Raw genomic sequence first — 21197 nt, forward strand, 5'->3', positions numbered from 1 at the left:
AAGCAAAAAGAAATAAATAAAACAAATATAAATTATTTTTCTACCTTTTGTTGTCTAGTTTCTGCTTTCCTCATCTTCTCATCATTCTCTTCCTTCCATCCACTGTCTGCCCTCTCTCTGCCTCTTCCATATGGCATCTACTCTTTTTTTATGCCTCTTCCAGAAACTGCCTCTCCCTTCCATCTCTCCCTTCCCCCCATTGGTCTGGCATCCATGTACTTCCCTCCGCTCCTCCTATGGTGTGCCATCTGTCTTCTTCTCTTCCATCTCTCCCTCCCAGCAGATTTTAGCATCTCTCTCTCCTCTTTTCCTCCCCTCAGATTTGGTATCTGTCTCCTTCCTCCTTTCCTCCCCCCAGATCTGGTATCTGCCTCCTCCCCTTCCTCCCTACTCTGGTATCTCTCTCTCTTCTTCCTTCCTCCTTTTCTTCCCTGGTCTTCCTTCTCAATTTGTTTTCTGCCTCTGTCTAAATTCTTTCTTATTATTCAGTCTTCAATTTCCCTCTTTCATTGTGTCTACCTACAGCTTGCCACCTCTTTCCCTCACCCCTTCAAGTATCTATCTCTTCCCCCAATCCAGCATGTGCCCTTTTTTCTCTCTTCCCCACTTCCTGCCAGCATCTGCTCCGCTCTCTCACCCCACACTTCCATTCAGCATCTGCCCTCTCTTTCTCCACACAATAAACCTAAAGCGCCACTCAACCTCTTCCTCTTATCAGGCCATCTCCCTCCCTTCCCCTCACCTTTGCAAATGCTTTCCAAAACCAAAGTTCTCTCTCAGATGGACCCTGACAGGGAAGCCGTTCTCATTAGTTGTCCCAAACTTTCTTGTCTGACGCAATGTATGGTTTCTGCCAGATCGCATCAGAGGAGAACATAAGAATTGCCGCTGCTGGGTCAGACCAGTGGTCCATTGTGCCCAGAAGTCCGCTCACGTAGCAGCCCTCTGGTCACCATGCACGTACAACTAGTGAGGATGGTTGCCGCATCAGGACCCCTCTGAGAGAGAAAACTGGTTTGGGAAAGTGCTGCGAAGGTGAGGGGAAGGAAGGGAAATGGCCAGACAAAGGGAATATAGCAGTCTGTTTGATTTTTGGTCTTAAAAAATATGACCATGTAGGCCCCTATTATCTAAAGCTTCACTGGTTGCCATTCGAGGCTAGAGTTTTGTTTAAATTTGGCTGTATCTGTTTTAAAATTTTATTTGGATTGACTCCAACCTACCTCTCTTCCCACTTTGAATTTTATAATTCAAATAAGAATACAAGAAAAACCTATTGGTTTATGTTCCCATTGATAAAAGCATGTCACAGAAAGAGATTCTTAGGAAAAACTTTTGCATTCCAGGCTATTGCAATGAATTCATGTTGAAATGCTCTTATTCCCCAAGCTTAGTCTTACTATTTATTCAGAAAAATTCTTAAAATGTACCTGTTTGATAAATATGTGACTTAATTGCCATTTGTATTCTCCAAGAAATATTTGATATGCTCATATATGTAATTTACTGTTTGTACGGTTTCTTCTTGTTGTGAACCGCCTTGAACTGATGATTTGGCAGTATATAAGAATAAATTATTATTATTATTATTATTATTATTAAGAGATGCTCCGTCAGCGAGGCCCAGGGCAGCTGCCCTGTTTGCCCTTCCCTAACATCAGCCCTGGTAATAGCAACACACCAGCAGGCCCCCCTGATGTTTTTGGGCCTGAGGCACGTACCCACTGGGCCTACCCTTTATTCTGGCCTTGTTTACACCCTACCCACTCAAAAGCTTTTTTGGCACCTATGGCAACTACTAATGTTTCAGATTTTGACTGGGCAGAGTGTATTAAATGACAAAGAAGCCTTGTCTTATTGGAACCAAATCTTCCTTTGATGAAGCCAACTTGAATGGAATGTATAAGCGGTGATATGACTTTTTCAAGTCTTGATACCAAAACTTTGGTAAATATTTTATAACAAAGATTTAATAGGGAGATTGGATGGTAATTTTGTACTAATTGAGGATCACGATTCGGTTTAGGTAACACAATAATGTTACTTCCAGAAAGGTTCCTAAAACTGTTGGATGAGATTTATCTTGATAATACATAAGTAAGGGCCCCTTTCATCAAGCTGTGCTAGGTGTTTTTAGTGCGAGCCGGTGTGGTAAATGCTCTGACACTCATAAAATTCATGTTTATAGATTGTTCTAGAAAATCTCGAGATTGATTTGAAAGTTTAGTCATGTGATGGATGTGAAGAATGTAGAAATGCCTTCTGTTGTGGCTGTGGTTTCAGATTTATATAATATATTGTAAAAAGAACTAAAAGCAGAAAGGATATCTGATGATGATGTTAATAGAGATCCATTAGAGGCTTTTATAGCTGATATCCTCTGTTAGATTCTCTTGCCTTTAAGATATGAAGCTAGTAGGTCCCTGATTTATTATCAGATGTATAAAATGTAGAGCATTGTTTGAAATATATTTCACTCGCTTTGAAACATCTTCACTGGCTCCCAGTAAGACAGAGAGTACAGCATTAGGTCTTTACGACTGTCTACCAAGTTTTGTATAGGTCAGCCCCAGCCTGCTTTGGGGCATTGTGGGAGATATACAAACTGGGAAGAACATTAAGATCAGAGAGAGAGATGAAATTAACAGCAATAAAGGAAGTAGGAGTATGATATGTGACCTTGAAAAATAAAATGTTTTGCATCGCTGCTGTACATCAGTGGAAAATCTTCCTGGGCATTTAAGATTGTGCACAGAATGGGTCAGCTTTAAGAAATTATTAAAAACTCAATTATTTGTCGATACCTATATGTAAGAGATATAATTGATTCCATGATGCTTTGGATATGTGCCTGTCACATGTACGTGAACTGTGAATGATGGTCACGTTCATGTGCTTATTGGAACGTAGATAATGTGTGATGTCATGTTTGTCTATTTTATGGAATTTTATGACTGTTTTGATACTGGAAACCGCCTAGACTTAAGGCAGTATATAAATGTATTAAAATAAATAAATATTACTGAAGATACTATTATATTTGAATTTGAGTTGTAATTGTTTTAAGTGGTCTTTATTAAGATTAGAGTGCATAGTAGATTCAAGGTTGTGAATTTCATGTTCCAACTGTAGCAATTCTTGTCTTTGTCTTTTCTTTTGAGATGTGTTGTAGCTTATTACTTCCCCTCTCAACCAAACTTTATAAGCTTCCCACACAGTAGAGAAGGATATTTCTGATGAGATATTATTAGTAAAGAATTCTTCTGAAGAAGTGCGAATTTGTTGCAAAAAGCATCATCTGTCAATAGTGATGTGTTAAGTCTCCAATGTTTATGATTGGGGGAGATAAAATTCCAATAAATAGTACGATATGGCAGCATGATCTGAAACTGAAATATCATGTATTTTAGTAGATTGAAAGTAAAGTACTATACTTTTGGTTCCAAAGAAATAATCCAATTTACATTAGATAGATTGTGAGCCCACCGGGACAGACAGGGAAAAATGCTTGAGTACCTGATTAAATTCATATAAACCGTTCTTAGCTCCCTTGGGAGAATGATATAAAAAATTGAATGAATAAATAAGTAAATAAAATATGTTTGATGTGGAGATTAGTAGAATGGTCTTTATCAGTTAGATGGAGTAATCACCATAAATCTATCCATCCATAATTTTTCATAATAGATTTAAAGATGCTTCTAACATTAAAGGCTCCTTTTACTAAGGCGCACTAGCATTTTTAGCGCACACTAAACCCGTGCTACGCTTCTAGAGCTCAATGCTGGCGTTAAGATCTAGCGCGTGCGGCAATTCAGCGCGCGCTATTCCGCGCGTTAAAGCCCTAACGTACCTTTATAAAATGAGCTCTAAGTTTTGCTAGACTGCAAGTAGAAGTGTGATCCAGAAATGGATCCAAAGGGAAGTGAAGACTGTGATACATTGTTTATAGATAATAAATCTTGGGATCATCCTTATTAGGTACATAAATATTCAAAAGTGTGATAGGTTTATTCATCAGGGTCCCAGTCACACATAACCATTTGACTCCAGGGTCAAATGAGTGTGAAGTACACTGAAAATTCAATTTTTTTCTTAATAAAAATTACAACGCCATTTTTTTGCCATTTGCAGAAGCTGCAAAGTATTGGTCGAAATAGGTTCCTGTAAGTTCTTTTGCTTCCACTTCAGAGATATGCGTTTCTTGCAAGAAACATATGTCAGCTTTGAGATGTTTTAAATATAAAATTATTTTCTTGCGTTTAATTATACAGTTAAGTTCCTGTACATGTAGGGCTCAATACTGTATAGACCTAAGAAGCGGCTGCCGATCACGTGCCAAACACGCATCAGTGTCCTATTCAGAACCGTGTCTACACTACTGAACAGATGCTTTAAATGTAGGCCAGCATTTAAGGCATAAATCTCACGTCTACAGAGATGCATACCAACGCTTAAGCCTGCTCAAGGCCATTTCTGGGCAAAACCATGCCCATGGCTCACCTTGGGTGTGCTTAAGGGTGGGCATGTATCTTGTGGCCGGGCCAGACCCCATGTAGGTGGGAAACCCCGGCTCGGATCACAGGTAAGATTTTTAGGAGCGCCTTTTATATGGTTGGTCAAGGAAAACCCGGAGACTGGACTTTTCGCAAAACTTCACCAGGTTTATTAATGTGCAAAACAAAACATCACTGTGTGCACCCTTGTCACCGTGCACAGTCGTTGAGTTCACAGTATATTACATAAGTCCCAGGCACGCTGGATGTGCCTTGGCCTGTGACTGTCAATCTTCCTCAGTGCATTGAAATCATACACACAAAAAAAACAGGAAACAAAATGCTTCTGCAGCTTCTTCACTGCCTCCGTAGCGTCCCCTCTCAGGACTAAGTCTTCTCCCCAACCAGAGCGGGTTTACTGATTCGTAGCTGAGCACAACAGGTGCTAGTAAGTTATCCACTATACCTTCCAAAAAAAAAAACAAAAACGTTTTTGGCTTTTATTCTTTTCCTCTTTTCCTCCTAGTCCCTCCCTTTGAAGGACGTTCACAACCTGAACCCAGGTTGTGCGGGCAAACCTCCCTTATGCTAAAGGTCTTATCGCCCACCCGAACATGCCTCTAACATCCAGAATTTTAATTCAAAGGGCACTTAAGAGAACTGAGGTTCAAGGAATTATTTTGGCATTACTTAATTATGCACGGCTGCCATGCCTTTTCCAGCTCAAGACTCCATGTCCATGTCTTCCTCAAACATGTATTCTCCAGAGCCTTCCTCACTGAGCATTTCCCAGGCTGGCTCCAGGGGATTAGGGCTCTCTATGAAGTCCTGCACTTCTGCTGGTTCTTCCCATCCCCCTCTCTGAATGCTGGCTAGCCCTCTCCAATAGTTTTCCCCTTCAGGTACACCTTCCAGCCCCTCACCCAAAAATTTGTTAGGAAAGTGATTGTAATTCCCTGGAGGTAATCTCTCTTCCCTGATGGGCTGGCGTCCTGGGAACTTCCTTGGCTGGCCTCTGGCAGAAGGGAGATAGCAGCTATCGTGGTTTGCTGCTGGGCTCCTACAATCAGGAACAGGTGAGCCTCCTCCTCCTCCCTGATTACTCTGCCTTCTGCCTATTTGAGGTTTGCGTGGTTGCAGGGCACGGTGACCAGCTCCACCCCCTTCTACCTGGATTTCTCTAACCTGGGGAAAGGAGTAATAGGGACTGGCTTGTGGTTTCAGTGCCCTCCCTTCCTGAATGCTGGGCTGGCTCCACCCCGGCTTTTCCCCCAGGTTCTTTGGTTGTGCTACCCTGATGCTTTTATCAGGAGAAACAGGCTTTATTTTAGAGCTTACAGCCTTAAGGGCAGTATTTCTGACTGGACCCACAGTCTTTTTACCTGTGACAGGAGCTTCCCTGTCATAATCTCCATAGATGCGCTATAGAGGCCTACAATGTAGGCATCCTGCCTTGGATTTATATATTTTTAAAAATGCATCCCAACTAGCTGCCAGATGATAGTAGGATGCTACTGCCGCCTGCAATTGGGACACACGTTTCGAAAATCAGGCCCTTAAAAAAACGATATGATGGTTGGCTACTTCAAATCAATCAATTGGGTCTGAATATAGTGTCCACACTTATACAAATATTCATGTAACAAAAAATATATACACAATGTCTTCATAATAACAGACCCCCCCCTTTTACTAAGCTACAGTAGAGGTTTCTACTGTGGCCAGTAGCTCTAAATGTCCGACGCTCATAGAATTTCTATGAGCAACGGAGCAGTGTCAGAGCATTTAGCGCTCCAGGACGCGGTATAAACTTCTAACACGGCTTGGTAAAAGAAGGCTAAAGAGTGAGAATGATGAAAAATACAAAACAACAAATAGAACATTTATCCCCCCTCTTTTACTACAATGTGCTAACCGATTAGCGCGCGCTAATCGAATTAGCACACGCTAAATGCTAATGCATCCATAGACTAACATGCACGCGTTAGCGATTAGCACGTGCTAATCAGTTGGTGTACCTTAGTAAAAGAGGGCCTAAGCTATATTTGTGGGAATACGAGAACTTGCAAAGAATGCGAGACCGACACTGGCCTTCTTGTATAATCATCATAAAATAACAGAGATATATCAACAGCAAAGTCTATGAATCTTCATGTCATTGGTTCAGATTGCTCGTACAAATATTTGTGTAGAGATTATGAGTTATTGAAGACTTTTGTAGTGTTTCTGTATGTGATCTTCATTTTAGCTGGGTAAAAAGTCCATTTTGTGCTCCTATAGATTTCAGTTGAGGCCTCTTTTCGAGGAAGCTTTTCTGAGCTCTTGCTGTGGTTTTTGCCGAGTCAGGTGTTATTATAATATTTTTCGCTTGAAAATTAATTTATGAATGTGACTTGGCTGATATCTACAAGGTTTGATTAAATCTGAGAAGTTTTTAAAACAAAAGGCCTTGGATATTTTGCATCATTGATAGGTTTAGACGTGACTCTATGAGCCCTAACTCCAAAGGCGGTTGAATGTCTAAAGATAAAACTTGTGGAATAAGCGATTGTATAAAAGAAATACTGTAGTATCTTTACCTTCAGTGGTTTCGGGTATCCGAAGAATTTGAATGTTGTTTCTTCTCATTTGGTTTGCCAGATCTGTGAGATCATTTTGCAACATGTTGATTTTATTATGACGTTGCTGTGTTTCTAAAGATTGTGCATCTTAGGTAGCTATACGTTCTTCAACTAATTCAAACTGAGTGTTGAACTTGTTAAGCTGTACATTTATATCAGCGATCTCCGTTTTTATTTTAGAGGTTACTTTCAAATTCTGTTGGATCAGATCGTGAAGAGATTTTATCAGCAAGTGAGGTAGGGCGTTCCAGTGAGTCAGACAACAAGGTCAATTTTTCTGGAGTGCATGGTTCAGATTTGGAGTGGGTAGTCACCGATTGCATTGTATATTGCATTTATTGCTGGTTTTGAAGTCATATTATAGATTGTAATTAAATTCACTATCTTCAATACTTTAGTTGATTGTTGCATTGAATTTTGTTAGGCCGGTGAGGAAGAGCTCAGTCATGTGTCCATCTCGGAGTCAGTCATGTGATTCCCTGGTCGTACTATTTCTGATACTATTGCCAAAAATATATATATATATCCCCCTTCATATTCACGGGTTCGGAACTCGCGACTTCAGTTATTCACGGTTTTCATCTGGGTGACCCACCCCCGCCTCCTGTACCTCTCCACTCTACTTACTTTTTAAAGCCTGGTGGTCTAGCGGTGAAGCAGGGGAACAGCAATCTTCCTATGCTCCTGCCCTGTGCAGAACTGGGAACAAAAATTGCTACTGTTAATTCCCTCCTACCAATTTTTTTTTTTATGAAGTGGAGCGGAGGAGGGCAGGGGTCGGTTGGGGGGAGGCCTAATATGGGGGGTTAAGTTTAGCAGGGATAGGTTGCCATGGCAGGAGGGAGTGAGCAACCCTCCTGCTGATCTTCAGTGGGATGGGGCAGCTCAGAGTGTTTTGGGGGTTCAGGAGGGCCAGCGGCAGGAGGGAATGGTCATCCCTCCTGCCAATCTGCAATTGGGGGGATTAGGTCGGGGGTGTCAGGGCTTCAGGAGGACAGGTGCCAGCGGCAGGAGGGACTGGACATCTCTCCTGCCAACAGAGATGTCAGAGGGAGGGAGGGGCCATCATCAGGGTGTGGGGCGCTTTTTTTCTATTTTTTATGGAGGCATATTGTGCTTGTGTAACACATGCACAACATCTGTGCCATTAAAAAAAAATGAAAATTGCCCCAACAGCTGAGTGACAGGTGGTTGCTTTGGGGCTTCCCCTGCCACTCAGCTGTTTAGGCTTCCTCAAACTGGCTTTGCGCATGTGTCAGTCGCTCTCTGTCGCTCTCACAGTGACTGATCAGATGGAATTCCGGTGAACCTTTGTGCAAATCATTTGCATGGAAACTTGTTGGAACATCAGTCACTGTTCCAGAGTTGGCCAAAAAAAATTGGTCAACAGTGATTTACACGGTCTTAACAACTATGTTTTGTGTATCTAGCCCTGAGTGGGAGATATATGAGGGTTCTTCAAAAATTTTCATGGGAAATTGGGCAGGAGAAGTGGTAAGAGGGCGTGTCGTAGAAAGTCATGTGACTAGCCAGTCAGGCAAGCTAGCTCACATTGCAGATAGTGATGTAATTTGCTTTTGAGATACTTAATAAAAAGTGCTTAAAAATATAAATGTGCAAAAACTTTTTGAAGATCCCTCGTATTACTAATTGCACTAGGTAAGATTTTGGAAGCCACTGGTATCTGCTCTTTTCTTCCAATCTTGCAGTCACTGTAGGTAAATAAGGTATTTCATTAGAAGAATGGGGAAAGGGGAAAAGGTTGTGGAAGGATGAAATACCATGAACTGAAAATCTCCCTTTTAAAACTTACTTTCTCTTGGCAGCTCTGATATTGAGAGGAGCTATGGTCAGAAATTGAAACAAGGGAGAATGGAGAGTAGCACTGTTCTCATTCCTCACAAGAATTAAAAATATTATTCCCCTGTTACATTTCACAGGGGGTAGAAATGGTGGGGGCACTGGGATGTGCAAGCCTAAAGAAGTAGCACAGCAGCTGCAGCAAGAAGAGTGGGAGAGGGAGACTCCATTGACAGCACTGAGGATGGGGAGAAGGGACATTCTGTCCACAAACTGTGTTTCCTAGTATGGCTCCCTGGCTTTCTTCTTGCTTAATTGCTGAATCTTGCTCCCCTCTTTACTCTTGATAAAACTATGCAACCACCTCCCAGGTCTCAAATTGGTTTCTTGAGTTGGATGCTTGTTCCTTGCTCACTGGAGCAATATCCTGCGGGCAACCCAAAGCATAGGGCTTCTAGAACATGTTCTTCCACTCAGCATGTAATCTTTGAGGTTTCAAGCTGTGATCCTTACTAGGCTTCCACAGCTCAGAGTGAGCTTGTGGCACAGAATCTGATGTGGATTCTGCAGGCAGAAGGTGGCCATTAGCCTGGAATCTGTGAGTGCCAGGGAAAGTGCTGCAATGCTGCAAAAGGAGATGGGGAACCAGTCCCAGAAAACAGGAATGTGCCTGGAGCCAGGGAGAGCAGAACAGGGGACTGATCCAAGTCTGTGGTCAATAGGGAGTCACAGACTGAAGATGAGTTAAATCTACAAACATTAGGAAGTTTTACCTGTGGAAGAGAGTGAGAAGTGGGAATCAGTAAAGGAATGGGTGAGCCAAACCTGCATCGAACAGCAGCTGACTAGGAAAAAGTGCATTGGAGCTTGCTGGGGAGTGGAGGGAAATAGAAGGCTGGGTCAAGGAAAAATGAAAAGCAGAATGGCTGAAAAGATTTAGGGAGTGGAGAAAGAAGAGAACTCCCTGCTCACAAAATATACCAATGCAGGAGGAGTAGGGAGGGGGGAAAAGACAAGGAGTAGCGAGGGGGAAGAAGAAATTAGGGGAAATGAAAAATATGGAGAAGAGTGAGTGGTATAGATGGGCTGAGGGAAGAGAGGGACTGGTTGGACAAAAGTGCTATGAATGACTTGAATGGAGAGAGAGCGTGCGAGAGAAAAAGAGAAGGTATGATGCTGACAAGCTGTGAGGGGACCCTAATGTTTGATATGTCCACATTACCTGACCTGCTCTTGACATTTAGATACAGGTTGGTTACTCACTACCAGATGTATTTTGTTTTTTCTTTGCTAGATGAGTGGAAATTTGTTGTGAGTTGAGCATCCCCAATCATGTTCAAAGGTTGGCTCCTATGTGTATAGATATATTTAAATTCATATGGAATTCCAAATCACCACAAATTTCAGCTAGAATTCTAAGGCTTTCCATAACTTTTGGAGGAGTTAATTTTCCTGATTTTAAAAATTATGATTGTCAGCAGCATAGCTATTGCTAGCAATCAGCATTTTCAGTTGGCATAACTAATGTCAGCAAAGGCCTATGGGAAATTATATCAATCTGACTCTGGCATGTGAATGCAGATAGACCCTGAGTGCAGGCAGACGGTTTCATATAGCCCTAAAAGGTTTCATACAGCCCTAAAAGACAGTTTCAAATAGCCCTGATTAAATCACGATTACAAACCAACTTGTAGCTAAAAGGTGTTAATGTGTTAATCTGAGGAGGATGCTTAGGACAATGGTGCACAGATAACTAAAGTTAATCAGAAACTATTGTCAGAGACATACTGGAAATCACATATGACTGCAGCCTATTCTTTTCCTGTCTAGCATGTTTAAGTTCTGTTAAAGCTCAATAGAGAATAAGTTTCCAAACTATAAAAGCCCCCCTCGCAGCATCACCCCCCTCTCTTGGCTCTGGTCTCTCTTGTCTATCCTGTTAGCTTGGGGCATCACCCTCCCCACTCCCCTTTTTCTCTTTCTTTGGCTCTCCCTGGAACTTCACGTTTCTCTGTCTCTTTTTATCTCTGGACTCTGTAAGGCAGGGAAACTGCTTTGCTCTCCTTAATTGTAATGCTTAATTGTAATGCTTTTCTGTAAGACTATTTCTATAATATATTCTTTATGCCATCACCTCTGGCTGTGCTTCTTATTTGAGTCTACTTCCTGGTGAATCTTCGGTGAGGGAACTGAACCTGGAACCTGCCTTTTGTAAGGGCACCTCTCACGTAACCCCTACAACCTAATATTGTGGGGCCACTATCAATCTTTACAATGATGTTGCTTTTATGCTTAGTAAAGGAGTTCAATGGTATCCCAATATCAATAGAGATGTTATCCCCTCATGGTTACAATTAGAAAAGGAATTATGCAGGAAGACTCCTCTTTTTGTATTATCTGTCTATTCTTTCCAAATCCTTCAATTCCCATGTCATGCCAGCCACAATTTTTTCATGTAGGACTCCTTTTACTAAGCAGAATAAGAGCATTTTACAATGGGCCGGTAAGATAAATGCTCTGATGTTCATTGAATTCCTGAGCATCAGAGCATTTACCTTGCTCCCCACGGTAAAATGCTCTTACGCTGCTTAGTAAAACCCAGCGTCAATTATTTGCATTAAAATTTACCTGTGTCATCTGTTGTTTTCCATGACATGATTATCTGGAATATTTTATTTATTCAAATTATTAAAACTCATGTAGTTTGGAAAGATAGTAGTATATGGTACCTCAGTCAACTTTCAATTAATGGAGCTTTAAAAACTTTTCCTCAGTTAAAAGAAGAATATCACCTTCCAGATTCCCAGTTTTTAAATGGTACCAACTCTTGCTTGCATTATCTATCCAGAAATTACATCTGGAAAAATTATATAATTTAACCCTTTTGGATTCCTTCATACTGAAAAATGGTGTGACCTCCCATCATGCTTCCTTCATATATAAAACTTTTCAGCAAATTACCGTAAAAGAAAGTTTTGTTTAGGTACTCAATAAGTTTGGGGAAAAGACTTGGATGTTTCTCTTTCTCCTCAACATTGGAATCTATTTTGGTTGCATGGTCCTAGATTTCTGATGTCATCAGCTATCACACAGTCATTATTTTTTTCTTCAACATCGTGCTTTACGGTCACTGAGAAAATCTAAATAATGCAATTCTACCAAAACCGACTTATGTTGGTGATGCCACAAAGAAACTGGAACTCTTATACATTGAATATACAGTAGACTCTCAGTTAACAGATAACTGTAGTTTCTGGTTGCTTGGGAGTTACTATTAAAAATAGGCCTAATACTATACCCCATACTATGCCATACCATAAACTGTTCCAGACAAACTACCGGACATGTGGTAGGCAAAACGTGGGCGTACTCAGGTGTGGCGTGCCACGTTTACACTTAAATTTTTTACAGAAATTGATTCTATTTTCATTTAAAGTATTACAATATTTCTTTGATTTATTTGATTAGACAGCCATTGCTTGAATTCCAGTTAACAGAGAGTCTACTATACTATTGTGGCAAGCTTCAAATTTTTTGGTCTGAAATTTGGGGAAAAATTAAAGACAGTTTCCAACTTAATGACTGCCTTTTCCCCTCACTTATAACATATTAATCATTAATGCTTACAACATATTTATATGAAGAAGACAACCCCCCCCCCTCCTCTTTTACAAAGGAGCTGTAGCCATTTTAGCACGCGCTAAATGCTAACATGTGAGAATGTGTCCATAGGATATAATGGATGTGTTAGCATTTAGCGCATGCTAAAATAGCTACCACACCTTAGTAAAAGGACCTGAAAATTTTATTTGATTTCCTTATTTCTAATTCTTTAAAACTGATTATAAATAATTGGAATAACAATTCTCATTTTATCCATGCAGATGTGGTGGAATTGGATTTTGTTTTAAGCAATATGAAGACTATTTGACGTGTTCTTTTTATGATGTTTTAATGAAAAGAAAATGGAAAACACTGACCCCCTCTTTTATGAAACTGCATAGCAGTTTCTAGCGCAGGAAGCTGCGCTGAATGGTCCGCGTTGCTCCCGAAGCTCATAGGAACTCAATGAGCAGCGGGAGCAGTGCGGGCCATTCAGCGCGGCTCCCTGCACTAGAAACTGCTATCGCAGTTTCGTAAAAGGAGGACTGAATGAGTAAATATCTTTCATAATTCAGAACTTACTGATATTATGGGCTCCTTTTACAAAGGTGCGCTAGGGCCTTAACGTGCGCAATAGCACGTGTTAAATTCCCGAGCACGCTAGCCACTACTGGCTCCTTTTTAGGAGGTGGTAGATTTAGCGCACCTTCATAAAAGGAGCCCTATATTTATTTATACTGATATTATATTATTTCTTTTATAGTGATTACAAGCATGTAAAGGTTTATTGTTAACTTTTATTCACATTTTCTTTATTCCTTTTTTTCACATGTAATTCTTAAAAACTCAATAGAAATTTGAGGATAAAAAAAAGATTATATCTACCAATGATTAGCCATGCATAGCACTAGATATGCAAGTCCTTTCAATGGCTGTCTAAGGTCTTTTTCTCCTGTATCAATAAAGAAAAGAAAAATATATCAAAATATTGATTATATAAGAATATATGTAATCAATAGGTTTCTCAACCAGCCCCCGTTTGTTAGAATTATATTGAAATTGAGGAAAGTGGATAGTCCTGCCATAGACATGTCACTTTTTTTGGTACATCATTGCAATTAATAACAGTTCAAAACATGATAGTGAGTTAAGCTTTTTTAAAGTAGTTTTAGTACTAATAGTTTCTTTAGTTTAAACTATTTTTCATAAATGTTATTTTTTAATCCTCCATTGGGTATATATATGTTATGTACATTTTGTTATTCATATAACGCAATAAAGTTTATTTAAAAAAAGGCACTAGGTTAGCTGCGCTGCTGCTTTCAGGCCAGTCAGTAAGTGAAAGGCTGTGCCCCAGTTTGTGTCCAATCAGAGAATGAATTGTGAGGAATGAACCGAGCTGAAATGCGTAAACAAGCCCTGGGAAAGTCCTCCGCCCCCTCTCTGCCTTTGCTATATTCTACCTTCACTATTTCACAAGCGTCCTTCAAACTCCTCTGATCTGTACATTAAACCTACCGGTTATCTACCCACACAAACACCTTCTGTTAATGGCCTCTTGAGAAAAAAAAAAATAAGGTAAGGGCTACGATTTGCCAAAAGAAGGTGAAGTTTTGGTGTTTTCTTTCTGGTAGTCATGTGACATAAGTTGCTAACACGACATTGGCATTAAAGTGTTTTGCGCGGAAGTGTAGTAGTTAGGCTGAGGGAGGAGGGTGGAAATGTTGAGGTGAGGGTGCTAGTGGGGAGGTCAAAGGAGTAAGTTTATTATTTTGTATCGGTAATTTGTCAATTTTTAATAAGAATGAGCGCAGGTAATAAATGATTTCTCATGTACGGTGTTGTATAGAAAACTGGCTGCGTGAAACGCGTTCTTGGAGAAGCTGATGCAGTTTGTGACGCCCGTCTTTCTCGATGAGGCACAGTGGGGATATGTTTTGCATTTGTTTGCTGCGTAGTTCTCAAACTGAGGATTTTTCTAGCAGGCGGCGTGTGTGGAGAGCCATTAGGTAATCGGTTTTCATTTTCGAGCGTTTGTTCTAAGGTAGTCTCTCTCTTTTTTTGTATTTTCCCAATGCTTCTTGACAGCTCAGTTTGCTTCCATTTTCAAAGCCTGCATAATCTGTAAGATGTCAGACCTGAGTGTTGCAAACTCCAGCTGTTGTGGGAGGGCGATAACCAAATCCTGTACAATCGGTGCGAAGTTGCCACAGATACACCTGTGTGCACAAGGAAGTGAAACTGACGCTATTTCACATGCTCTGTGGGTGTTTCCATACGCGTGGGGCTGTTAAATTCCTAGACTACAGTACTTGGTGACTGTTCATAAGCGCGTACAGTATTTTTACATCTTTAACATTTTCTGGTCCTTTCCGTGCACATTCAAACTTGAAGTTCAAGGCATGCATTTTTTTAAATCTGTTACGTAGGTTAACGTGCCCCCCCCCCCCCCAGAGAGTGGATGAATCATCAGTTTGGAATAAATAGTGGCAAAAAATCATCAGGCGCACACGTTATCTGTGCCTTCATGTGTGAGAAAGCGGTTAATACAATTTGAACATTGAGAATTTTTGGTGTACAGTACACTTGCCTGAGTTTCCGGAGAGGAGGCAGCATCTGTAACAGCGTTTTTTTATCTATATAGAGGGTACTGGGAGGGCTTTTATTGATGCAGTGGTGGAATTCGGTTAAACTGTTGTCCCTAGAATGCTATCTACTAGCTCTTTAATAATCTTTCTGATATGGTTAATTTACAGAAAAGTAAATATTAACAAATAGATGCTTATTTCAATGCATATTTTCAAGTGGCACACCATTTATTAAAAATATTTTTATATTTAGTTAAAATCATACTGAGGGGCTACTGAAAAATTCTTAGCCTAACCAACATAGTTGGGGCAGCCTCCATTGAGGGGTATACACTTAGTCCAGTAATTTTCCACTTTTTTTTTGTTCTGTCTGAAAAATACGAACCGAAAAAAAAGGAAAATCGCTAGACTAAGGGTCAGGTTCTCAAAACTTACCATGCCTTTTAACACAATTGCTAAACTGGTTCTAGCCGGTTTAGCGGGCCAGTATTTTACCGCCTGATTATCAGAACGGCTAACAGTGCTTTTTTTTTTAGCTTCCTAGCAGCCTCTGACTCTGCCATGCAAATGTACAACGAGGTCATTACTATTAAAATGGTAGTAAAATGGCCTCAATATTTAAACAAGCACTCTAGGCGATTCTCCAAACAAAATGCTGGCTTTTAGCGACCAAAAATTACCCGCTGGTCCGGGAGTGTCAGCACTGTGAAAAGCGTGTCTCGGGCACATATTTCTGGCTGCGACTCATGATTAAAAATAAAAACAACAAACCCCACACTCCACTTAAATTATAGTAATACAGTGATGAGAAAAAAAATCTCATGTATTAAAGGCGTGTCTTATAAGCACTTGTTGAAAGCTGACAATTGCACCTCCCCTCCCTTCCCCTCCATCCAACAGTGCTGGCATGCGTATGATTGACATGATAATGTAGTGTTTGCTGGTAGTTTTCCGCCCCTCCTATCCACCCATGCCTCTTTCCATGGACTATTCTACACATGTGCTGATCGCTATCACCATTGATTGATCTCTTGTAAATTTGGTGACCCTCTGTGATCCTTATTTGCATATGTGGTTGTTTGAGAATGGCTTGTCTTTTTTTGAATCTTAGATTTAAGGCCACCACAGCAACCCATCGGATTTTACTGGCAATATTAGAGAATCTGGCCCTAAGTGTATAGCCCTTGATTGAGATTGCCCCAACTTTATTGGTTGGGCTGAGAACTTTTCAGCAGCCCCTTGTACATTTACAGTACAGCTCAGTGGCTTTCAAACCTAACCCCCCCCCTCCCCCTTCCCATCCAGTGGAAGATCATTGCATATCTTACTTCTGGGAAAATTCTGTGCAAAAACTTTGAAAATTCAATAGGTATTTAAAAAAAATTTTAAAAAATTCAAACTTTTTTGTTTAAATTCCACAGTCTAAAAGCATGTCTCCACATTCCCCCAGCAGTATTCACTTCCCAGCTAGCTGAATTCCTCTTTATCCTTGATCTCTCCCTATTTAGTTTTTCCTGCCCTCTTTCAGATTCCATACTCCAGCAAGATCCCCCATTTCTTTCTCTCTTTTAAATACCTCTTCCAAGTACAAATTTCCCTAATTCTCTCTTAAGCATAATTGGACTGAATGAGCGCCAGGGGTTGGAAAAAAATTAAGATTGGTCCCTATAACAGTAGCTTTTTTAAGGTATTGGGGACCAGGGATTGTCCTCAGCGTTCCACTAAAGGAGCTGGAATTGGAATGGTGAGTGTGTGAAAATTGAGGCATAGAAACATGACGGCAGATAAAGGTCAAATGGCCCATCTAGTTTTCCCATCCGCAGTAACCATTATCTCTTTCTCTGAGAGATCCCAGGTGCCTATCCCAGGTGCCTATCCCAGGCCCTCTTGAATTCAAACATGGTCTCTGTTTCCACCACCTCTTTTGGGATGTGTATGGGGCTGGGGGATAACAGCAGTAAAATCTAGGATTCAAATAGCAACAATACTATCTAAAGTGCAGCGCCTTAAAATAACAAAACACTTCCTAATGAAAACAGAGAACCAGTTAGCTAACGAAGTTACTCACCTGTAGCAGGTATTCTCTGAAGACAGCAGGATGCATATACTGACTGATGGGTGACATTAAACAGAGCCCAGTGCAGGAATTGCTCCCCAGTTATTATTCCAGAAGCATTTGACAGTGGCAAAAAATGTGTGTGCCTTTCTGCCCATCACTGCTATGTGGGACCAGATGAGTCTAATTCTAGAGCTGATAAAATGCAATTCTAAGGGGGAGGGCAGGGCAGTTAGAATATGCATCCTGTTGTCCTTGGATAACACTTCCTAAAGACAAGTACCATTTCTTTCCCTGAGGACTTGCAGGACGCTCTTATTGCTGGAAATTCTAGTCACTGGGCTGTCTGACCCTCTAGAGTCAGCCCAGAATATGCATAAAGTAAAGAAGATGCAGTCTGTGTGCCAATTTGAAAGTGGTATCTCTCCATCCTGTTGTGGTTCAAAAAGCAGGGTGAATATTCTATGAGAAAAGGCTTAACCTGTAGACCAGGTGAAGTCAAGGGCACCCTTAGTTGTTGGTGCACTGGAACAGAGCCTCACCTGATCCAGCAGTTAAGCTGGCTCTGAATGTTGGGTTCCTTCATGTGATGTGCTCTTGACAAGTCATCCAGCTAGGGATGTAGTTGCTAGACCAAAGGGCAGAACATGGTGTTCCCCTACTAGAAATCTGAGCTACAAGTCACAGAAGTATCTCTGTGTGAATATAAACATCCTTTAAGTTATTAGAATATAAACCAGTTAGGAAGGAATCAAGGTGCCCAAGGAAATAATCAAAGTTTCCTGCAACAGGAAATTGTTCAAGGCTCTTAGACCTAGGAGGGGAAGTAATTTCCCTGTGATTTTTGTTAATATGAAACAATGCTCCCCTTTCCCCAGGTAGAATGGATTTGATTGTGTGAGCCCCTAAGAGAGAAAAAAGCTCATTGGCAAGAAAATCTAGGTGGGCAATTTGGAGGAACCTTAAATAGGTGGTCTATTCTAGAGAGAACATGGGGGAAAGCAGACAGTTGCTCAGGAGCGTATGGTTCAGAGTAAGGTTATCTTTGAAGGTTACTACCAAAACAAGGAAAGTCCCAGAAAACAAACTGGCAATTGGTCTGCAATTTCCAAAAGGAATGAAGATATTGGAGTAGATGCAGTGATAAAAAGAACAGGAGATTTTATTAATAAATAAATTAAAAGTATGCCCGACACGGCATAGGCTGCTTCAGGGGCACAATATACTGTTAAATAAAACCAATATATAAATACAATGAAATCATATGCAGACAAAATCACAGTATCATGAATAAACATAAAATGTCATAATGAATGAAATAATATTACAAGTTAATACATATATAGACATAAATAAATAACTGAAAAAAATATTAAATAGTGTCTAAAATCAGCATTTTTTGGACACGCAGATCGACATACTACACTGTAGAGAATGCCATTGGGGTGGGGGGTAACTATCCCCCCTTTTACAAAACTGCAATAGCGGGCTTTTAGCGCAGGCTGGCATGCTGAATATTCTGTGCTGCCCTCGACACTCAGAGTTCCTATGAGCGTTGGGAGCAGCACAGAGCATTCAGCGCACCGGCCTACACTAAAAACTGCTATTGTGTGTGGTTTTGAAAAAAAAAAAAAAAAGGGGGGGTAAATAAAAGAATAGTATTAAAACTGTTCACTCTCATCCATAAACTGAGTGTACAAACAAACATCCTAAAAAAATAGTAATAATATTAAACAGTTTCTTAAGAAATGAGCTAAGAAAACACACTAGGACCACCAACCTCGAGGGGTGCCGGGGAAGGTGTCATTGTTCAGACAGAATTAGGTGTATATGACTGGACTTTCCCTTTCAAAAGCGCTAGGTCATATAACATCCATATAGCTTTACAGTAGCTAAAGAATAACTTACAAAAACTGGTTAGTTTAAGGATGTCCTTGTATAGCAAAAGTGGGTAAAACTAACAAATTGCATGATAAACATTAAAAACCACAAACATTCCAATGTTGTCACATGGAACAACATGACTGGAACTAAAAAGCAAAATAAACCCTTAATTGTTTTTGTGGAAAAAGGTATTAACATGAAAGGTACATGTTGCTTGTGTGATCTATATGAATGAAATAACTTTTTAAACAAACAAACAAAAAAAAAATCACAAAATTGCTCGAAACAAGATGGCTGGCATCGTTAAAAACAAATTGCTAAAAATACTCTTTTTTAATTAACAAATCATATATTCCTGAAGGACATGATATAAGCTTTCAGTTGATATAAACCCCCCCCAAAAAAAACAACAACCAGATATTTAAACGTATTTAAAAAATCACAATTAAACAGTGCTTTTAAAAATGCAGCCAAGTCCTTGCAGCACGTAATAGAATGGATGAGATTGAGTACCGGTACTTATTAAAATTGCAGTGGAATAAAGTGACTTAAAAATCATAAGGTTAAGAAGGCACTGCATAGATAAGTGCAGTATACGTGAGACCAGTTCCTAAGTGACAGATATCAAAAATTTTCCATGATACTGCATATCAAAGATGTAAGATATCCTTACAAACAAGTAGTCATTATACAAACATGGATAAATCTAATTCCTTGTTTTTGAGACTCCATGGGTGAACAGTATGGAATCTGAAAATCAGCCTCTTAAGTCTTTAGCAGGATATCATCATCTTGTTATTCAAGAACCATTCTTTTGAGGATTACAAGTTTCTTTTTCTGGGTCAGGAGCTGGATAAGAAGAACCAACCAGGAGCTACAAGGTTTATCCACCATTCCCTGGGAGACAGAGAATGCTGGGCATTCTGTGGCTGCACAATCCCCTTTAGGAGCAAAGCACATGGAACTACTTCTTTCTCTGTCTCCATCTGCTGATTGACGGACACAACACCCACTTGTTTGGATTTTCTAGTACGGACAATGAGGAATTTGCTGATGTTGGCATATAGAGCCTATTATGAGAAGGACCACTGTAACTGGCTGAGATCATTTTACCTTATCATGTTAGGACTCCAAGATCAGCTTTAGATCATAAACTTGTGGTTCCTGTATTATTGCAAGCTCATTGGGAGCCCACTAGTTCAAATTCTCTCTTCTTATTTTTATTTAGTTAATGCAGTGTGGAATGCTCTCCCTTCTGTTCTCCTTGCAGCACCCTGAGGTTGGAGGTTCAAACCCAGTGCTGCTCCTTGTGACCTTGGGCAAGTCACTTAACTCTCCATTGCCCCAGGTATATTAGTCAGATTGTGAGCCCACCGGGCAGATAAGGAGAAATACATGAGTACCTGAATGTAAACCACTTAGGCTATAAGTGGTCTATAAATACTAAAAATAAATATTAAAGTCTTATTATTTTTCTTCAGCAATTGTCCACAAGCCCAGGGGGGTGGCTGTCTTCTTTCTTAGGGATACCTACATTGTAGTCATTGTTTTTAATACTGGTATTTTATGGTTTTTGCTGTGCATTGCATGACTTGTCTTGAATGCCTAGGTTAGGCTCTTCTATCAAGTTCTGGAATTTTTCCATTATATTAAATGTTTCTATGAATTGTAAGCAATTAGAACTGTTTTGGATAAGCCATAAGTGATGAAAGATTTGCATACAATAGAGGTATCCATGCAGATTTATTTCATTAGGAACAGCCTGAAAACCTGACCTTTTTACAGCACCCAAAACCCTGGACCCTTGCATCTCTATCCTAGCCAAAATTTCTAGATGAAATAAATAACTGTTTCATGGAGTAGATAGCTCAGGAAACAAAAAGAGTGAGCAATTTTAGATCTAGTCCTTAATGGAATACAGGATTTGATACAAGAGTTAATAGAAATAGTACTGTGTGGCAACAGTGATCATTACATAATCAAATTTCAGTTAATAACTAAAGTGAAGACACTTTAAGCAAAATCTATTGTTAGCATGTAACTTTTAAAAGGACAAATTGGATAAAATAAATAAAATAGTTTAAAATAAAGTTTAAAAAGAGCAGCTGTAAAGGTTGGGAGTTTAAATCAGGCATAAATTAAGTTTTTA

At 40.1% G+C, this 21197-nt stretch overlaps 1 protein-coding gene and 1 long non-coding RNA gene across 3 annotated transcripts in view; one reads left to right on the forward strand and one right to left on the reverse strand.

Annotated features, from left to right (window-relative positions):
• ANKRD1 (ankyrin repeat domain 1) overlaps window positions 1-21197 on the reverse strand; it is a 121853-nt gene that overhangs the window by 79434 nt on the left and 21222 nt on the right. The gene's annotated exons all lie outside the window — the stretch shown is intronic.
• On the forward strand, window positions 13918-20528 carry LOC117359462. Its single transcript, XR_004539240.1, has 2 exons — window positions 13918-14098; window positions 19895-20528. It is a non-coding gene; the product is annotated as an uncharacterized LOC117359462 (long non-coding RNA).

Source organism: Geotrypetes seraphini, chromosome 4 (genome assembly GCF_902459505.1).
Source record: "Geotrypetes seraphini chromosome 4, aGeoSer1.1, whole genome shotgun sequence".
Classification (NCBI taxonomy): domain Eukaryota; kingdom Metazoa; phylum Chordata; class Amphibia; order Gymnophiona; family Dermophiidae; genus Geotrypetes; species Geotrypetes seraphini.